The sequence below is a fragment of the Bombus pascuorum genome, chromosome 6 (assembly GCF_905332965.1).
Source record: "Bombus pascuorum chromosome 6, iyBomPasc1.1, whole genome shotgun sequence".
NCBI classification, from domain to species: Eukaryota; Metazoa; Arthropoda; class Insecta; order Hymenoptera; family Apidae; genus Bombus; species Bombus pascuorum.
The window spans coordinates 11,103,514-11,121,681 of NC_083493.1; the positions used below are offsets into that span (position 1 = coordinate 11,103,514).

Below are 18,168 nucleotides of genomic sequence, written 5' to 3' on the forward strand. Positions count from 1 at the left end.
CCAGATTTAAATTGTTCCTCTTATCGATCAAGCACCACATCAGCGTTCGAGAAACAGCGACACATTGCACGTCCTGTTTTTTTCTTTTTTATTTTTGTGTGTGTATGTGTGTGTGTGCTTCTGTACAGTGGGACGCGTAAAGTTCGTATCTGCATACATCTGCGTCGCTGTTTCGCTTATTTGCCTGGCTCGCTCGGCGTTCTGAACGAACTCGCGTATCTCTCTGCAGTAACGAAGGACATTGTGCTCTAATATCGTAGAGAGGTGGCGAAGAATCTTAATGGACAAAGGTTGAAGATGCAACCACGGTTCTTGCGTTCGTTATGCGACATATTCGGTGAAAAACGGTATTTCACAGCGCGAAATTTATTTGGATACTTTGCTACCGTTTGGATACTACAAACTCGGATATTCGTCAACCACGGTCGGTTTGATCGACCCAATTTTTCAAACAATTTTACGATAATGGAGGAAAGAGTGCGGCGTAAATTGTAGCTGATGGTACACGCTTCTGTTCCACATTTCCTCTACGCTTAATTTCGAAAGAGACAAAATCCACATTTACACTTCTACGATGGGTTTAATTAACGCAAGGCTCTGCGTTCTAGCTGGGGACGTTGTCTCCTTATGCTTGTGGAACTCCTCTGATATCGAGCACGTTCCTATACATCCGCGCGTAAATGAAATTTCGCGGAGCTCGCGAACTCTGTAATTGCTACTTTGCGCACGAAAAAGATCGCGCGGCTCGAATCTTCGAGAACACGGAGCGCAAGTTATCGCGAATTTGGCGCGTGTATACAGCGCTGGAGAACCGAGCCGGCTATAAGAAACGAAACCATCAGCGGACAACCAAGTAAACCGAAACGATTCACGCGTCCTATGTACCGTAGGTTTTCATGTAAGCGTTACATGAGTAAGAATGAACTGCACTGCCGTCCTGAAATATTTGGATACTACAAAATCATTGTAAATATCCATGTAACATATACTTGGAACGAAACGTTTTAATCTAACGCCAGTGTCTAACGTTATACAATTAGTAGATATAGAAACTATACTTGATGCTAATTGATATAAACTTGAAAACGATGAACGAAAACCGACGATTGACGAACCGGGATGATTAATGTATGTAAGATAAATGAATCCAAGGATCCAGGTAGAAGATTACCGTAGAAACTCGTGAACCGAGACAGCTTGAGAAAAACGAAACTTTCGACGAAGGAAATGAAATAAAACCGTGGCTCTGGTATGCCACATCGAAACTGAAATCCTACGTTTTTCGTATTTAATCGAATTTCCAGATAATTTCCCCGGTTAATCAGCCGTTCCAACTTCCCCTTAAAAGCATAACGTAGACAGCCAAAGTCTAGAGTGATTTACTGGCGGAATACCAGACCATAAATACAATCGATAGCCATCCCTGTGAGTTGCGCTTAATTGCCTCCGGTGGGGAAGGGATACATCTCGGTCGCGTCCGTGGCGGCGTTAAACTACTGAAACCCGATGTTCCCCGGTATACGATGTGGTCTTCCAAGAAATCTTAACCGGCTGGTGGTCCAGATGCGCGATCATCATCGCCCCCGGCTGCACCCTGGCGCTAAGGATCTGCGACGTTAGTATCCTCTGGTAGGGATAGGATGGCAAATTTCCGCAACCTATCGATTGTGGCCAAGCGCCTTGCATTATCTTCCCTATGCGAGAGCCGTGTGCAACATGGGTGGAATAGTCGCGAAACACATATCAACGCCGTATTTCCCTCGCAATCTAGAGCCTGTGCGCGTTACATAAATTCATAGAGGCACGAGGAGGTGGAGAAGAGGGCGAGGGAGGCGACAGAGAGAGGGTTAGAGAGAGAGAGAGATGTAGAAGGGAATGGAACGTAGAAGGGTAGGGGAACGTGTGGAACATGTTTCGCGCGATAGTGTACATTTGAGATACAGCGAGCGGACTACGGTTCTAATTCCGATGACGTATGAGCTTGCATAACCTAGTTTTCTGTTTGCCAGCCCCGGTAATGAGTTGTCTAGTCCTTTCTCTGTCTCGCGGCCTACCTTTCTCTGTCCTTTCCACCTGTAACCACCGAATCCCTTCTGTCGGTGTTGCACCCCTTCACCATCCGCGCCGCCTGCTAGCCGTAACATCGTGTATTCGTGCTCCGTAAATTATACGGCTGACAGATAATCGTACGTTCGTAAGTTTCAAACGATCTAGACATGGGATGATAGGGAAGCGTAAGTAGCTGCATAAGCAGCGGTAACAGGGAGCAGAGAGAGAGAGAGAGGGTTACACGAAAGTGGAAAGAAGGAAATCCGCGATGATGCGGAGGAGGTTAGCTAGCTAGAACGATAAGCGTGGTCGCGTGGTAAATTATGGAGCTGATTACCCGTCTAGATACCTCCGGTGGAATTGTTTTTAATGGAGAGCGACGGGAGATTAGCGGAAATCGGATTATCTTCCGGTGAACATTCGACAGAAGTCGAAGAGACTTTTCGAGTCAGAGAGGGGAGAAATTTTGCAAGGAGAGGAAATGGTCGTTGGGGTGAAACACCGACAACTGTCTTTTTACTCCGCTGAAACTTCTCGCGAACTGGAAGACTACAAGAAAATTCTATCATGCTGGAAACAACCTCTAAGAGGTTTTAGTTGCCGCAACTTTCGACCTCAGAATTCGGTTAATTCATGTGCATCGAAAAGCACTCGAAAGCGTTCTCCTCGCTTTCCCGAACAGTGTCTCGACGGATGCGGTGGTACTCGGCACAGGAAATGTTCACCTGTGAATAGCCGCGGTTATCCCTCGAATCGAGCAAGCGTATTTTTCTTGCATGGAAGGAACAGAAAAGCGAGGAATTTGGCTTAATATACGAACGAAAAACCAATTTTTAAAAGTACTTTTCGCAAAATTTGATATTTACAACTTCTCTATGCCATATTGACCATCGCTAGAAATTTCTATTTACGAACCATGGAAGATTATTCTAGCGAATATTTTCGATGAAATCAAACGACTGAATTTCCAATAATCCTTCTCTACAGAATATCGTTCGATATTTGTTGCAACGAATCAGCATGGAATATTCCACTAATTATAAGACGAGAGCAAAACAAGAATTCGATTCCTTTCAGTCAGATATTCTCGTCCTGAATGAACTTGCCGGAAGAAAAGGGAAAAATTAATATTTCTAGTAGCGAGAAAGCACGACGTCGGCGAGAATTTCTCGCATGAAAGAAAACGGAGAGCATCGGCTGGCGTTCAAAGCAAAAAGTAGCTCCTGAGCTTGCTAGAACGGCGAGAATTTTAACGAGCATAACGACCTACGATGTTTATTAAATCGATCATCTTATCGTAACGCTGTGCCGCGATGATTTCAGGCCGGATATAGACGAGTAAGTATCTGGTGGCACGTGAAGCGACGATTTTTCATTGGTAACGTTCACGAAGCTCCTTTCATCGCCTGTTTGCCATCTCACTGGTTGCCGAGACAGCGGCAATAAAACAGATCGTTCGTCGCCGCTTTTACGTGAGATCACGCTCGCTGCAACGCGCGCTTCACTCGCGCGTTTTGTGACTCTCTGCCTCTGCTCTAGACGCAGAAAGATTCGTCACGCTGATGTCCCGGCGACCGTCAACGAATCTGTCACGTTACTCCGCAAAAATCGCAACGCTCCGACCGCGAAAGAAACGCCTTCGCGTTTATAGCGCGCGAGGGTTGAAGTTCTGCGGAAGTTTTTCAGTGGCGGTTAGTTGAAATCACTGGAAAAACATGGGGCAAAAATTCAACACGGTGAGTTTCGAAGAAAATTGGACCGGTCGCCCGACCATACTAACCAGATTAACTTTTACACGATTTTTTTAACGCTGCAACTTCACTAACAAGAAAAACATAAAATTTATACATACAGAAAATGAAAATACACGATGTAATGAAAGAGGTGCTGTATATTTTACAGAAAATCATTCAAAAGTACGCCATCATGAATTTATAACATTTTTGTAAAATTATGAACTGATCATTTTAATTATTTTGATAGTTGTAGTATTAAATGTTTTGTGTGTAAGAACATATTGCTTTCATCTAGTAGTTTACTATGGAATAATTTTCGAGTGACTGTAGTGATTCAATATAAAAACAACTTGTACCAAGTTTTATATGATTGCAAAAATACAGTAACAATAAGACAACACGCAAAGAAAAGTTCATATTTTGCCTTCTTTTTGCTTCACCATTCGTAATGCTGCACATATACTCTAGTATAGCCAGTGGCTTGGTGAGTCTCCACATCGATGGATTTCACTTCCTGCCAATTGCTATTTTCTCTTTTATAACATTCTTCTGTCATGTAAAAACACAAGAAAATATATATATATACGAGAAAACAACAACGGTGTTCTACGATACTATAAATGGACATACATTTGACATAAAATGTATCAAATGAGATGTTACGTGCTGAATTCTCCTGAGACCAACGAACATATTGACTTTATGTTCTTTTTCGAATTAAATGGTTCAGGAAACTACTGTATCTAGTATTGTGCAACAAACTTTTTGTAGCGACTGTTCGACGAGTAGTAGGTCGTTTCCTTAGATGATTTTATAGAACAGATTTTTTATATTTCCATTATTCAATGTTTCTTGTTAAATCGAATAACATTCACCTAACCATTTTTTCTTTTATCAGCCTGAATATCGTTGTTCAGGTTACAATTTCACTTTACACACGAATAAGCACACTTTTTCTATCGTTAGAATTCAACTTCCAAACGTTTGAAACTATTGTAAACAAGCTTGACGCTTGCAGAAGGAGAGCTGGCGAAGAAATTTGGGACAAGAAACTAGAGTTAACTCGCCATTCATCGAGAGACAGAAGGGGAACCAACCGCACGCGTCGTTAGATGTAACAAATGCAACACGGTCGAGAAGGGTGCACAGAGGGAAGAAGGTAAACGAGCGTCCGAATGCGTGAGTGTGGCCAGGAAAAAAGGTCGCCAACTTAACGAGGTAATTTAATCCGTTTTGTCAGCCAAGCCAGCCAACAACGATGCTTTACGGGGTTTACTTGCAACGAGAGATAATAACTCATCACGAGTTTTGCTGAATCCGCGTTTGCCTTGCTTCTGATTTGCCTTGGCTGTTGCACCCGCGTTTGTTGATGACGCCCATTTCATCCTTCACCGCGATACTCGAACAATTAGTAATTAATTATATTGACCACGAATACTCGAGGCATTTTTCATTCCCGTTAAACAGTCTCTTTCATCCTTTCTACTAATTGCATTAAAATTAAGTTATTAGACTATATATCAGTTATATTAGGATTAAAATTTCTTTCAATTCGTCTTATACGTCCACCCGAGTGACTTTAGGCTTTTTAATATTACCAGTCTATTCAAAGGATATCACAGAACGCGAAAAGAAGTTGAATCTCGAATTTTTTTCAGGAGGTACAGTCTCGCGAGAGTGGGATAAATTCCTCGTAATTGGTCGTTGTTTCGTCAGGCGTTATCTTGAGGTACGTTGAATAAATGCTGGCGCGAGAGTAGGGTTCGTTTGAAGCGTATCTCATTCGTCTATCTTATTTTTACAGGGCTGGACCAGCCGGAACCAGAGATGAATTCTTGCATGCCTTCCATTGAAACACCCTGCCGGAAATTACACTTTTTACTTTTCCCCACCTCTGCGAAATTGAGTGGGTGCCTAGAGCCTGATGAGAAGCATCCGCAAGGAAAGCCAACGTGCAACGCGAACTCCGCCCGCTGAATGTTTAAATGCACGGCAGGACTTTATCTCGGTAAAAAATTATGAAATTCAGATCCGTCTGTTGCGAAAAATGGCGCGATAACGTGCAGAAACAGTAATAAATATTTCAGCGGGATAAAACGCGGATTCGCGTGCATTCAGAGCCGCTTCTGCTTTCCCAATAGATTTCTATTTTTCTGGCAATGTACCTACCTTTTAATCCCAGAAGCGGTGCACCGATACAATGTAACGTTGTTTCTTCTGGAATTATTGTCGATCAAATAATTATAATTCGGGAATTTTTCCTACATACGTGCATTGTGCTACTACATTTTACGCATTCGTTGGTTACAGCGTGTCTCGCATTATTTATGAAGTTGATTATCGTGTATCTGTTATTGCGTGAAATCTATCGGCAACACGAGCGTGTTGCAAAAGGAATTTACTCAGTAGCAAACATTTTGCGCGATATTCGGCGATACTAAAAGATACTTATAATGAAAAATCGCACGAAATTTCGACACAGCGTTGGACGTAGATTCAAGGCGACAATCTACCGACCCATATTTTCCAAGAACCCCGCACGTTGAATTAGACTGTCGAATTCTCCCTTATTTTTTCCTCACGTGGCGAATTCGCGAAATTTACCCCCGAGACGTGAGGAGCATCGGCGTCTTTGTCACGGATTACATACTGTATATCCGGGACGAGAGAAGGATACCGGGGAGCCCCTGAAATATATTATCCGGTAGGGGACGTTTCCACCCCCTTATTTCGCGTTTCAGCTCCGAAGCGAACTGGCCTTGCGAGTGCTCGCCCAACCAACCTAGCAACGCGTTGGGAACAGCAACGATCCTTAACTTTACCGCTGACACCTCGAGTGTCCAAATAAATAATGCGCCTTATTTGTTATAGGAATTGTACCCAGCAAGGGATGAAATCTGCGGCTGCCGGCAGCCAACACCAGCCACCCGGAAATCTGCGTGATTAAGTGCACCCTTCGTTGGACGATAATTGCTCTACAAATACGCGAAATTTATTGCGAATTCACCACTAGACACCGTGGACACGTCCCTTTTGCAACCTACCACGAATTTCCCCGGATCGACTACATCTGACGGTCAAGTTAAATAAACGATTATCCTTTCTTTCTATCTTGACCATTTGTGAATTCTCTTCAAAGAAACACGTCGTATCGACCACGTTGTCGTGGAGGAAGCAGTTAAAAAAAAGTTCTCCTAGTTTGATACGGTATATTTTACCGAACACCACGACTATGGTTTTTGTGCGGTGTATTCAAATGCCCACAGTTTATATCGAATATTTTAATTTAATGAACTGTATCGATATAAATGGGATACAAAAATATAAAAATATCGAATTGCAACATACATTATACAAACAGCTTTTGAAATAATAACTTATTGAAATGTCAAATGCTGCTTGGAGTACGAAAAGTTAATGATTCAATATGATTCGATACAGCAGTTACTATAAAAGCATGCGAATAATTCTTGCTTAAAGATTTGATATTTAATTGAATAACAAGGAAAGGTATAAAAATCATATAAATGATTTTCCAATCATTATTTCAGCCCGTGTTCGATATAATTTCATTAAAGCTTTCGAGACTTTCATCTCAGCCTCTTGACAAATATTGTGACAGTTAATATCTGCAAACCTTGTACCATATAATCAATAAAGAGTATCGTTAGTAATTGAGCTTGATTTCTCATTAATCCATTATATAACGAACGCTAGAAGGATTTCATCGTTCGATGTCCTGCAAAGTACGAGAACGGCGCGACATTAATCGAGCTGCACTCTTTGCTCGATTAATAAATTTCACGGTAGTGAAAGCACTTTGTAATTTCCCCAGGCAAGCGAGATACCTGTCAGATATATCTCGCTCGAAAGAGATTTATAATGAAAACGAGAAATTCATAAAGTCACACCGGCGAATTTACAGTTATACCGTGGGTCTCGCTCTCGATATTATTAATCGTTGAAACTCGCGGTTTCGACGTTGAAATAATCTCCCATATCCGAGAGGTCGACTATCGTTATCGACTCGTGAGTTTCGTCGAACACAGCCCGGAGTAGTCGAATGTTTTTCGTTGCAGAGTAAAATTTTAATCGCTCCCCGTCAAATTCCAAAAACAGAAGATCTCCGATATTTTCACCGTACGGTTCGATCGATTCCACGGAGAGAGGTTAAAAAATATAGTAGAACGGACAGCAATTTCAAACGTTCCGTGTAATCAGCGACGGCATGATAAAAATACGAGGGGACCGGTAAAACGCCAACGAAGCGATACGCGACAATGTGGTGGGATCGGAACGTTTTCGCGAAATTTTAGTTTTTCGTTTTTCACCAGCCAAACAATGAAGTATATACCGCGTGGCGGACGCAGTGTAAAATCTTTGCCAATTCCGCGAGATTTAGCGCATCCGCTATCCATAAAACCGGAAATTGATTACGTTCGCGCTAATAGAATTTTTATTCGCGCGACGACCGGTCTCCGCGCGCGAATTCACTCTCCATAGTCTGTGGCAAATACGGAACCATGACGATGTTCTGGAATCGCTTCCGCGGTTATGGTATAAATTTCATCGAGACAAGACTGTCTTAGAGTCCTATCACTGGTGAACCAAGGTTATGTTCGTTTAACGGATTTTATGTCTCCCCAGTGTAGCCGTTATGAAAAGAATTGCGACATAAGTTTTAAAAACGCCCTAACGTCGTTGCACTTAGTTTTAATGATAAGGTGGACATGCTACAGTGTAAGTTTCGGTCAAGTTAAATAAAAATTATTAAATTCTTAAAATTATTGCTTGAATTCCAGCAATTAAAATTGAACTACTTATTTTTTATCATCTCCATTTCGAAGGAAAATATTCGTTTAGATCTTTTATTCTCTACCATCATTGTTTTATCATTCACTAGCAGGTCCTCGTTACACGATCTAATATTACCAGTAAAATTCTACAATTCGTAAATTACCAGTATATTATTGAATTTTCTTATATAACGGTAACAACGTTGATAATTAAACAAATGAGATTATATTAAATTCGAAAATTACGATGAAAATTTTGTACATTAATAAATTACAATCGAATTTTGCGAGCTACGAACCATCTGATTACCTTACTCGGCGTAAAATTGCAAAATTACAGCAGAGAAGCCTATAACCTACAACCTGTAACTTACAAAGTCATCAATATGTTATAACTTCACTAATTTTACTTCTATATACATTTAAGCATCTAGAAATCGGTTTTCAATATTTCTGCAGCAATGAGTCGCAGACCATAAATATAAATAAACTATTACTCTTGCATTGGTTCGATAGCTAGATGGAAAAGTTGCGACATAAAGATAAACAGCTAAGCGACGGTAAAACGATCTTCATGAATGTTTAACGTTCGATCGTCGTTTAAATATTTAATTCGCCCCGTGGCGCGTGTAAACGCGAATAAACGGCCGTCGCAGAGAAAACCAAGCTATCGTAGTAGTCGTTGGCGAACCGATGCGGGTCTCCGAATCCGTTTGCCGGTGGAATCGCGACAAGCAGTGCGTCGTGGAAGCACCACGAGAATCAAGGTTCAAAGTCGGCGGAAGTTCGTTACACGAATGCCACGAGGATTCCCTCCGCTTGGATGTACTTTTTCCTGTGGCATTCGCGCGGCGACGGTGTTAAAATTCAGCGCGTTCAGCTTGTCGCCAGAGGCAGTCCAACTGGGTCATTAAATATGAGAGATCTCGTTGCCGAGACTCCCTCTCGTCGAGCGTGCTCCTACACGTACGATGGTAGTGCAAGAAAAAAAAAAAAAAGTAGGGAAAAAAGGAATGTAGAGAGAAGAGAAGGAGCAGCGAGGGTGTTTGACGGGGAGAGGGTGAACGAAACAACCGGAGAGGCTTGGAGAGAGAAGTAAGTCTCTTACAGTTGTTTCTCGGCTGCCTGACGCGCGAGACGCGCCACTCTGGATGCACTTTTGTATAATTTTACTTTAATTGCTGTTGAGACCCGGGAGTTTTCAAGTTTCTCCTCTCCTTATCTTTTTCATACTCCTCTGGCAACCGGCTGCTGTCTTCGTCACCGGCCGTTTCACCTCTACATCACCTCCCCTTTCTTCTCTTTAATCTATTTCTCTCCCCGAAGCTTCTTGCCTTTATTTCCTCCCTCCTTGGCACGCTTTAATTCTCCACCAACCTTCGTTTCCTCTCTCATTTCTTCCTTCCATCATCCTCTCTCTTTCCCGTTTACAATCGCGTCGGTACACCTTCACTTTTCCTCCTCTTCTTCCTCTTCCTTGCACCTCCGCTATCACCTGCTGGCTGCATGTAGCCAGCATTGCAGTCACGAGTCAAGGCATTCCGAGGTAAAACTGCTTTATGCAACCGTTCCTCGTCTTAACTCATAACGCGAACAGCGAGCGCGCTGTTGAGTCGACGATAAGCCTTTCACGGCTGCCTTGGTTCCACGGGATCCGCGAAATATGATCACGTCCAGCGGATTAAGCACGAACTCGAATTAGGGTTGGAAGGACGTGGGATCGCCGTGCGCAGTCTCGCGGATCCCAGCCTTCGTTTCAGTGCTTCACTAGCCGGTGGAATTCGCGAGAACGCGCGAATGAAAGCGCACGTGGTCGCTAATCCCACTCACGTTTCTCAGACGCTATAATGAGATGGCGTTATTGTTTTTATGCCGAACGGGATACGACTCGGGATTTCAATTTCCTCTCTTCATTAATACTGCTCTCTCTTTCTGTCTGTCTATCTTTCTCTCCTTATCTCTCTTTCTCTGTTCTAGCTCTTGGCGAGTGGTCGCTTAAGGTAGAAAAAGTTTAACGAAATGTGATAAATTGATTGTGGATGTTAATACATTTATGTTAAATTTAACTCCTTCAAAACTATATGTTTTTGGAAGTTGTAAAAAAGAATTCTGTTCACGAATTCTCAATCGGAGAGTGTTTCCGTAAAAAAAAAGTTGATTTTATCGAAGACAAATATATTTTGATAACTCGTTAAAATACAACGTTGTGTATGCACAACATATACAATGATTAAAGGTACAAAAATGTATAAAATGTTCATTACGATACATTCAAAATGAAATACTTGTTACAATATTTAAACGATGAAATCTCCCGTAGGTTCTATTTTATTCAATTGTTTGTAAATATATCAATTTGCATGAACATCCACGATCGAACAATAAATCATACGTTTCGATGCTTGTAACATCCACGTAACATGCAGTTCTATTGATTCCTATAGCTATAAACACCAATATATCTTTCAATGAAAATTTCACAGAAGCAATTCTAATTGCCCACTTCGTGATGCTAATAAAGTTATTCGAAACAAAAATTAAAAATTAAAAGGAGAGAGTTTTGCAAATGTTCTTTTTGAGCCATTACACTTCTGTCAACCCTTACAGCCAATATTTTCTGCGAATTTACCAGCCGTCAGCCAAACGAAGCAACTCGCAGCTCGAATATTTTCAATTAAGCGTAACTATCCGGCAAAGTTCGCGTCGCGAATTTTAATCAAAGCGAAAAATGCCCATCCTAAGACGAGGTACGTATATATATATATATTATCCGGGAAGAGCTGTTGCTCGAGACTTTGTCACTTGGCTAAGGTGATCCTTTGTTATCGTCCTCTATCTAAAACTTCCATAAGGTCTCGAAAGAGGCGCAGGCCGGCAACTCTTCGCGAAGTCTCCATGGAATAAGATGTTATCGAGCTACCCTGGCAATGTTTACCCAAAAGCGGTCTAAGGACCAGCAGGTTCCTGCACTCTTTCATCGAGCATATCAGATATTTATATCGTGGTCGTAACAGGGACGTTTTCCCTCGTGGACGAGGGGATCAACGAGCCGGAAAACACGCAAGTAGTCATTGACACTGACTGATACGTTTTCACCTCCGCTTATCGAGGGATATCAAGATCCTTTCGCGAGGTCGAGCTTTTTTATTCTCGTGGAAGTTGTAGCAGGACTCAAGAAATTCCACTGGGAGAAACCTTCCCCCTCGTTAAAAGATTTTCCAGGTTATACGAACGATAATTATTTCGACGAGGACTCTCTTCTCGTAAATGGGTAGATTTAAAACGCGGCGAATCATTGAATAATATGTAATATTCATCGAGCCGTGAATTGAAATAATGCCGAATGAATATGCAAGAGCTTGGAAGAACGATTATACGCAAAGAAAAGTGGGTGTATCGGGGTCACAGAGCCTCTAACTTACAACTTCAAGATAAATCTCGACTTACTTTGCTCGCCACGAGTGTGCCTGCGAGGCGCGTACAATGCCACGGCGTTTCTCTCTCTGTACAAACAGTTTTTTACTCTCCTCGGTTTGCTCGCTGTCAAATAGCACATGTGTTCCTTTCTTCGTTCTATCCTTCCACTTTCTCTTATCGCGTTCACGTTGCTTTTCATTCCTTGAGTGTTGTTTTTTTACGCCGCGATACCTATCCTAATGAAGAACGAATAAAAAGCTGCCGCACCGTCGACTGCGGCAACCAGAAGAAATTCGTATATTCACAGAGAAAACCGAATTCTCACTCATTTAAATAAAAAACCGCGCCACCTCAAGACTAAACAGCATGGATCTGAATAAGATCAACCGCGTAAATGAAGTAACGTGTGACTCCATTTTCTTAATTAAAATATACGAGTATATATATTCCCGAAGGGAATATTAAAGAGACGTTCAGCAGATGTTATGAAATTACATGGTATACGACACACATTTTTTCAATTGGATCTGTCGTTAGGTGCACTACGATTTCAAAGACATTTCCTAACCATTCGCCGAGGCGCTAAGATATCACTGAAAGTAGCCAATCCTAAGAAGAAAGAAAGTTGACGACACACTTCCTTTTAATAAATTACTCGAAATACATGACACGACTGCGATATAGACCGGGCATTCGAGATAGTGGTTCCCTGACCTCTCTTGTTACCGACCTAAAATCTCAACCATGCTCTACCCTCTTCCGCCATTCCGACCGCTATCCTTCGCCAGTAATATTGCTGTTCGTACCTCTTCCCGCCTCATTTCTCTCTCGGCTCGCCGCCTTTCTCCCTCGAGTTTTCTGATCTGTCCTTCCGTTTACGTCCCATTAAAAAAAAAAAAAAAGAAGAAGAAAGGAAAGAAAAAGAAGAAAAAAATACAAAAAGGAAGAGGGACAGTGACTTCTCGAAAGAAACTCGAGCTTTTGCACGCGTTTCCCTTCGGGACCGAAAGAAACGGCTTTCAGAAACGACCCTCGTTGTTCTAAAGTCACCGACAGAAATTACGCGAACCGCTTCGTCGCGTTTATGTGTCGACTCTGCCCGGAATTAATTACATCGCGTGATGATCAAAATCTCTGGGCTCACGTGTTATTATTTATTTCTTCCGCGCTTATCTTCCGGACGAAACTGTCGTGATATTAAAATTCGCGATAATTGTGAAGTTCCTACGATCGCAAGGGAAGAGAGAGACACTGGTGCGGGTGCACAAAACGGAAGAAAGTTGCCCGGCTTACTTGCAAGGCAGTCAAACAAATAAATGTTCCAACGGGCGAACATAAAACTCATGATATATGAGATAGAAGGAATACCGGCGATCTCTCACGTGAATCCTCACGTACGAGTCCCATGCATCATCCCCCGACCATGCTACCGTCCGTGCACAAGCTCTCGACCTCTACCGACTCAACAACTTTCCTAACACCGTTTCCATTTACATGCACACACGCACTCTTGCTTTCGTGTGGGTTACATTTTACGTTCGGCCACACGAGCCCCGGACTCGCCAATTTTTTTCTCGGACCTGTTTTCTATAACCGTCTCTTACAATTAGCGACGTATAACTCTTCATTTCTGCTTTCATAGGATTCTGGCCTGAATTGTTGCATTGGTACACTGGAGTATCCCAAATTTTTTTTTATTTACGAAAAATGTAATTTTTGTTTTAATTTTTTCAGAATATTTGTAAATTATGTTGGGTACTGACTGACGCATCGTAAACACAACGACGCAATACATGACGTGGTAACACAGCCGAGTTGGTTGCGTTTTTGCTGCTTTCACAATTTATAAATACAGGATTCGCACTGTTGATTGCCGTAGCTATAAATAATTAACGTTTTTTAACAAAAATCTCATAAAGAACAATTCCAACTACGTATTTTTGTAACATAAATAAAGTAATTTGAAAAAGTGATAATTACTCATGAAAAAGAGCCTTGCAATTAGTCTTCTTTCAGGTCATTTCCTACAATTAGAGACACGTAATTCATAACTCTTTATTTCCACTGGATAGTAGTCAAACTTCTCATTTCGAAACATGTAATTCTAGATTTTCCTTCTATCTAAAAGTAGCTTACTTTGTTCCAATTTTTTTACAGTTTCCAAGTTTGGTACCCAACTAGACAAGTAGTGTGACAAAATTGATTTCCTTTGTTTCATTACTATTGACAAGTACGTAACAAGACTTTTGCATCGTCGTATTCCATCGACGCTACACAAAAATTTATCCCGAACAAGTTAGGCGATGATCATTAATTTAGAAATATAGCGGTCGCCATGCGAACGGGCAGGTCCAGGGGAAATCAACCGCGTTCCATTTCGGTCGATATCGAAGTACCACGCGTCAAAAGACAAATATATCGCGCCGAGGGGACGACGATGAATTTTTTATTCATTTTGTATATTAATATACAGCGGCGGCGATCGAGTTTCATCGATGCCCTGAATCCGACTATACATCAAAAAAACATTGCGGGACCAAAATGGCGAACGCTATCTGGACAGGCGTCTCGCGTCCCGGACGCCATTCGAAAACGGCACTTCCGTCAGCTTGAAAACCATCTCGATACAGCTCCTGCTTTTACGATAGCGTAAAGTCACGCCAGGCCGATTCGAAACGCGGCGAAAGATCGGCGAGTATCAGGGCCCCGCTTATCTCCGCCATAAACCTCCGCAAGCAACCGATCCGATCGAGCACACGGCTTACGCTTTACGCTCGCGAAATAATTGGGAATTACCTGTAATCCCTGCACGGATCCAATTGGGATTGGAAAAAAGACCATGACTAGCCTGTGGTTAAATCGTATCCCCGTTCCGTGTGATAAAATTACATGGAATTATGAAATAGATCTCGCGTCATTACGCTCTGATAAATCAAAATGGTACATGGCCGTTTGTAGTTTTCATTCGTTCAGGTTCGAGAGAATATTGTTGAATTATTTGGCAGCAATGGTGTAGAATATCAAGGCAAGCGTATATCGTGAGAAGAGATTAAGAAGATTCGTTGGTTACCGACATTCGGAAGATTGATTATGTTAGAAGAACGATATCAGAGAACGATCATTTCCAGAATCTCGAATCGTACGGTGTACGAATATTTCGATATAATGTTCCGAAACGAATATCACATCCCCTTGCCTGATATTGTGTATTACATTGAACTGTACGAAATAATTTTGTAGAGTATTATGAATAAAGGATTATGAAAGAGGAAGGGAACCGTAATAACGTACACATATAAATATATGTTGGAGTATTAAATTTAGAGAGTTTATGATGAAGTCATTTGAAGGGGTTGAAAGGGAGAGTTTACCCTTCGCCATTGTACCGTTCTGATGAATATTATTGCGGTGAGGCGCTTGTTATCTAAACATGAATTGCGTATAAACAGATAATAAATTATTATAACCAGCCATAACTATCACAAGCTAGATATATCATAATTAATAATTCATCAAAGTAAATTGACCCTTATTACTCAGACTAATACGTGCTCCAGTGTATCGATGACGGTGTTCCTGAATATTCGGATACGTTATTAAACATTGTTGACCGACTAATCATCAAGTTTGTACATTGAGTATACCGCCATGGATTTATCAGCACCAATGAGTGGCACGAAATGCACGTGAACCTTTTCCATAATGCGATAGCACATCGAATGGATTGAAACTTGATCAATCAACTCCCACTTTGCAACGTACATACTACGTTTTCATTTGTGGAATGTAGCGTCGATTCGTTTAACTGTATATTGATATGCACCGATATATCGTTGAGGAAAGGTGTTAAGAGCATTGGAAAACGTTTGATCTGTAGATCAACACATCCACTGAATTAACTCACATCATTCGTTTTACTTGCTTTCTCTACTTTTTGCGTGTACTATTTCTACTTTTTACTTCGTTGTGCCTCAAAATATATATAACGATTGTTACGACCGTTCGCGGAGAGACGCGGTCGCGAGGAAAACGCGTCAGCGAGAGGCGTACATTCTCGCTACGATTCGTATAATCGACGCCGCGAATTAGTCGTCCCCCTGTTTCGGTTAAGATAACAGAGGTAGTTTAATGAATTTAACACTGTATTAACAGGATAATATAACTTGTATTTTTAACAATAAATTATATAATAATAAAAGCGTCACAAATTATTTAGCGATGAATACTGTTAATGTGTTACAGAAATTCGACCCGACTTTACGATATCTCTCAATGAATTCGTTAGACTAATTGACTTTGTTGAAGTGATCGTCACTTCTGAGAAAACTCTACATCTGGTCTTCGGTTTCTCAACCGCCTAAGGTCTCCGAAAGCGCATAGACAAAAGAATGCGTCGAGGAAAGACCATAAGCGGTACACGTCCGACGTTGGTTTCGGCAGTTGTTTCAGTCTCAGGGTAACGTTGCTAGCGAGAGGATCTGGACCGGCTTACATAGTACTTCATATTTTGTAATTTACTATTCACAATATATATACTTTCAATACCTTGCAGTTTGCCCACGCATTTCTTTAATTCCTTAACAGACTTTAATTTCAATCGTCAGACCTCTCGATGTATGTCGTTTGAATCTTCAAATGAGACTGATTGCTCTTTGATCATTTCTTTGTCTTCTCGGAGAGACGACCCCCACTACGCTCGGATCACTACACCGTTCGCGTCTATGATCACGTATGCCACCTTCTTTGTGTGCATGAAATAACGGACCGAAATCGACGTTTCTGGAACTCGCTGCTTGGTGACAACTATGCGCTCGTCGATACATTGTATATTTTCCGTCGGGCAGATAAGACGATCAGTCTACGACACTGTAGGACCGCGAGCAACGGTTAGAAATACAGCCTATACTAAACCTCGTGGCATAACAGCGATGATACTAAAAAATGTTCATACGTGCTGCTTTATGCTGATATCGTCAGCTTCTCATTGATTAACACACTCATTAACATTTACTTACTATCGCTGCAAATCGAGTAAGGGGCGCGAATAATTATCAGCGTGAATCTTTTCCGCAACGTTGCACATATATTGTATATCGAATCGATTTAAACTTGATAAACTGTCACCCACCAGTGCGTGTTCTGTTTTCATTTTCGGGTCACAACGTCGTCGTTGCGATCGCGTCGATTCAGAAATAGCAAGTCGGGCACGCAGCAGCCGTGGAAAGAACTCGGGCGAAAGAGCAAAGGCGAATTCGGGAGGGGGAGCGAACATGCATAATGGATTCGCGTTGCATGTCGATGCGATTCCCAATGCTCGATCGTATAAAAATGTCAGCAGCTTTGCCGCATCCCGTTCCGCCAGTCTCTTTCTTATACCGAGTCAAAAACATACGATGCGAGATCCGGACGCTAGGGCATTTTCCGTTTGCCGTTCTGAATAATTTTAAATCCCACCAACCGATAGCTATCCTCCCGCTTCAACTACGCACTCTTCTTCGTCTATTTCTAGTTCCAGTTTTACTCCATCCTTAGGAATTTCTCGGTCCACGTTCCAGCGATCGGGCAAGTTTCGCGGCATATAGGTATAGCTCGATAGGTAAGACTCGGCGGGGCAGGCAGCTCCTCGAAAAATACCCTCATAGCTCATTGGAAAGAGACAGGACGGCCGTTCAACTTCTACCAAGATAATGTTCTGGTTTTGCAGTAAATCAGTTTATCGCGTTGACCCGGATACTTAGCCATTCCTTCGAGTTATAATTCATCCGACGCGTCCAAGCGGGAAGCATGCTTTCTACTTCGGTTACTACGATTCAGACGTTTCGAACCAGTGGCAAATTCCACCAACGAACGACAGGCTACTAATAAGAAGCTTCGCTTGACGAAGCATTTCAGACTGGGTAAACATCATAATGGAGAGGATTTCGAGAAATCTGTCTGTTATTTGTAAGGTTGAAAAGACTTTGCCCTTCTAAAACATCGTAAAGTCTAATAGTTATTTGAATGTTTGAATACCTACGAGCATCATGATAATTCGTGAATCGATGAATAGATTTACTTGGAACTTGGCAGATGTTGTTCGATAGACGTGTCACCGACACTCGTAACAGGATTCTCTCGACATGTGCGAAATTAAAAATTTAGCAGCTAGAAAAGTAGATACTTTCATGCAA

The 18,168-nt window shown here is 41.8% G+C and overlaps 1 protein-coding gene and 1 long non-coding RNA gene across 6 annotated transcripts in view; one reads left to right on the top strand and one right to left on the bottom strand.

Moving 5' to 3' along the window:
• LOC132907998 (tyrosine-protein phosphatase 99A-like) overlaps positions 1 to 18,168 on the bottom strand; it is a 423,216-nt gene that overhangs the window by 185,276 nt on the left and 219,772 nt on the right. The window lies entirely within an intron of this gene.
• On the top strand, positions 4,812 to 6,875 carry LOC132908306 (uncharacterized). 2 transcript variants are annotated; one of them, XR_009658348.1, is made up of 3 exons: positions 4,812 to 5,003; positions 5,590 to 5,793; positions 6,657 to 6,875. It is a non-coding gene; the product is annotated as an uncharacterized LOC132908306 (long non-coding RNA). The 2 variants fall into 2 exon arrangements; XR_009658349.1 differs by lacking the exon at positions 4,812 to 5,003 and adding an exon at positions 5,433 to 5,514.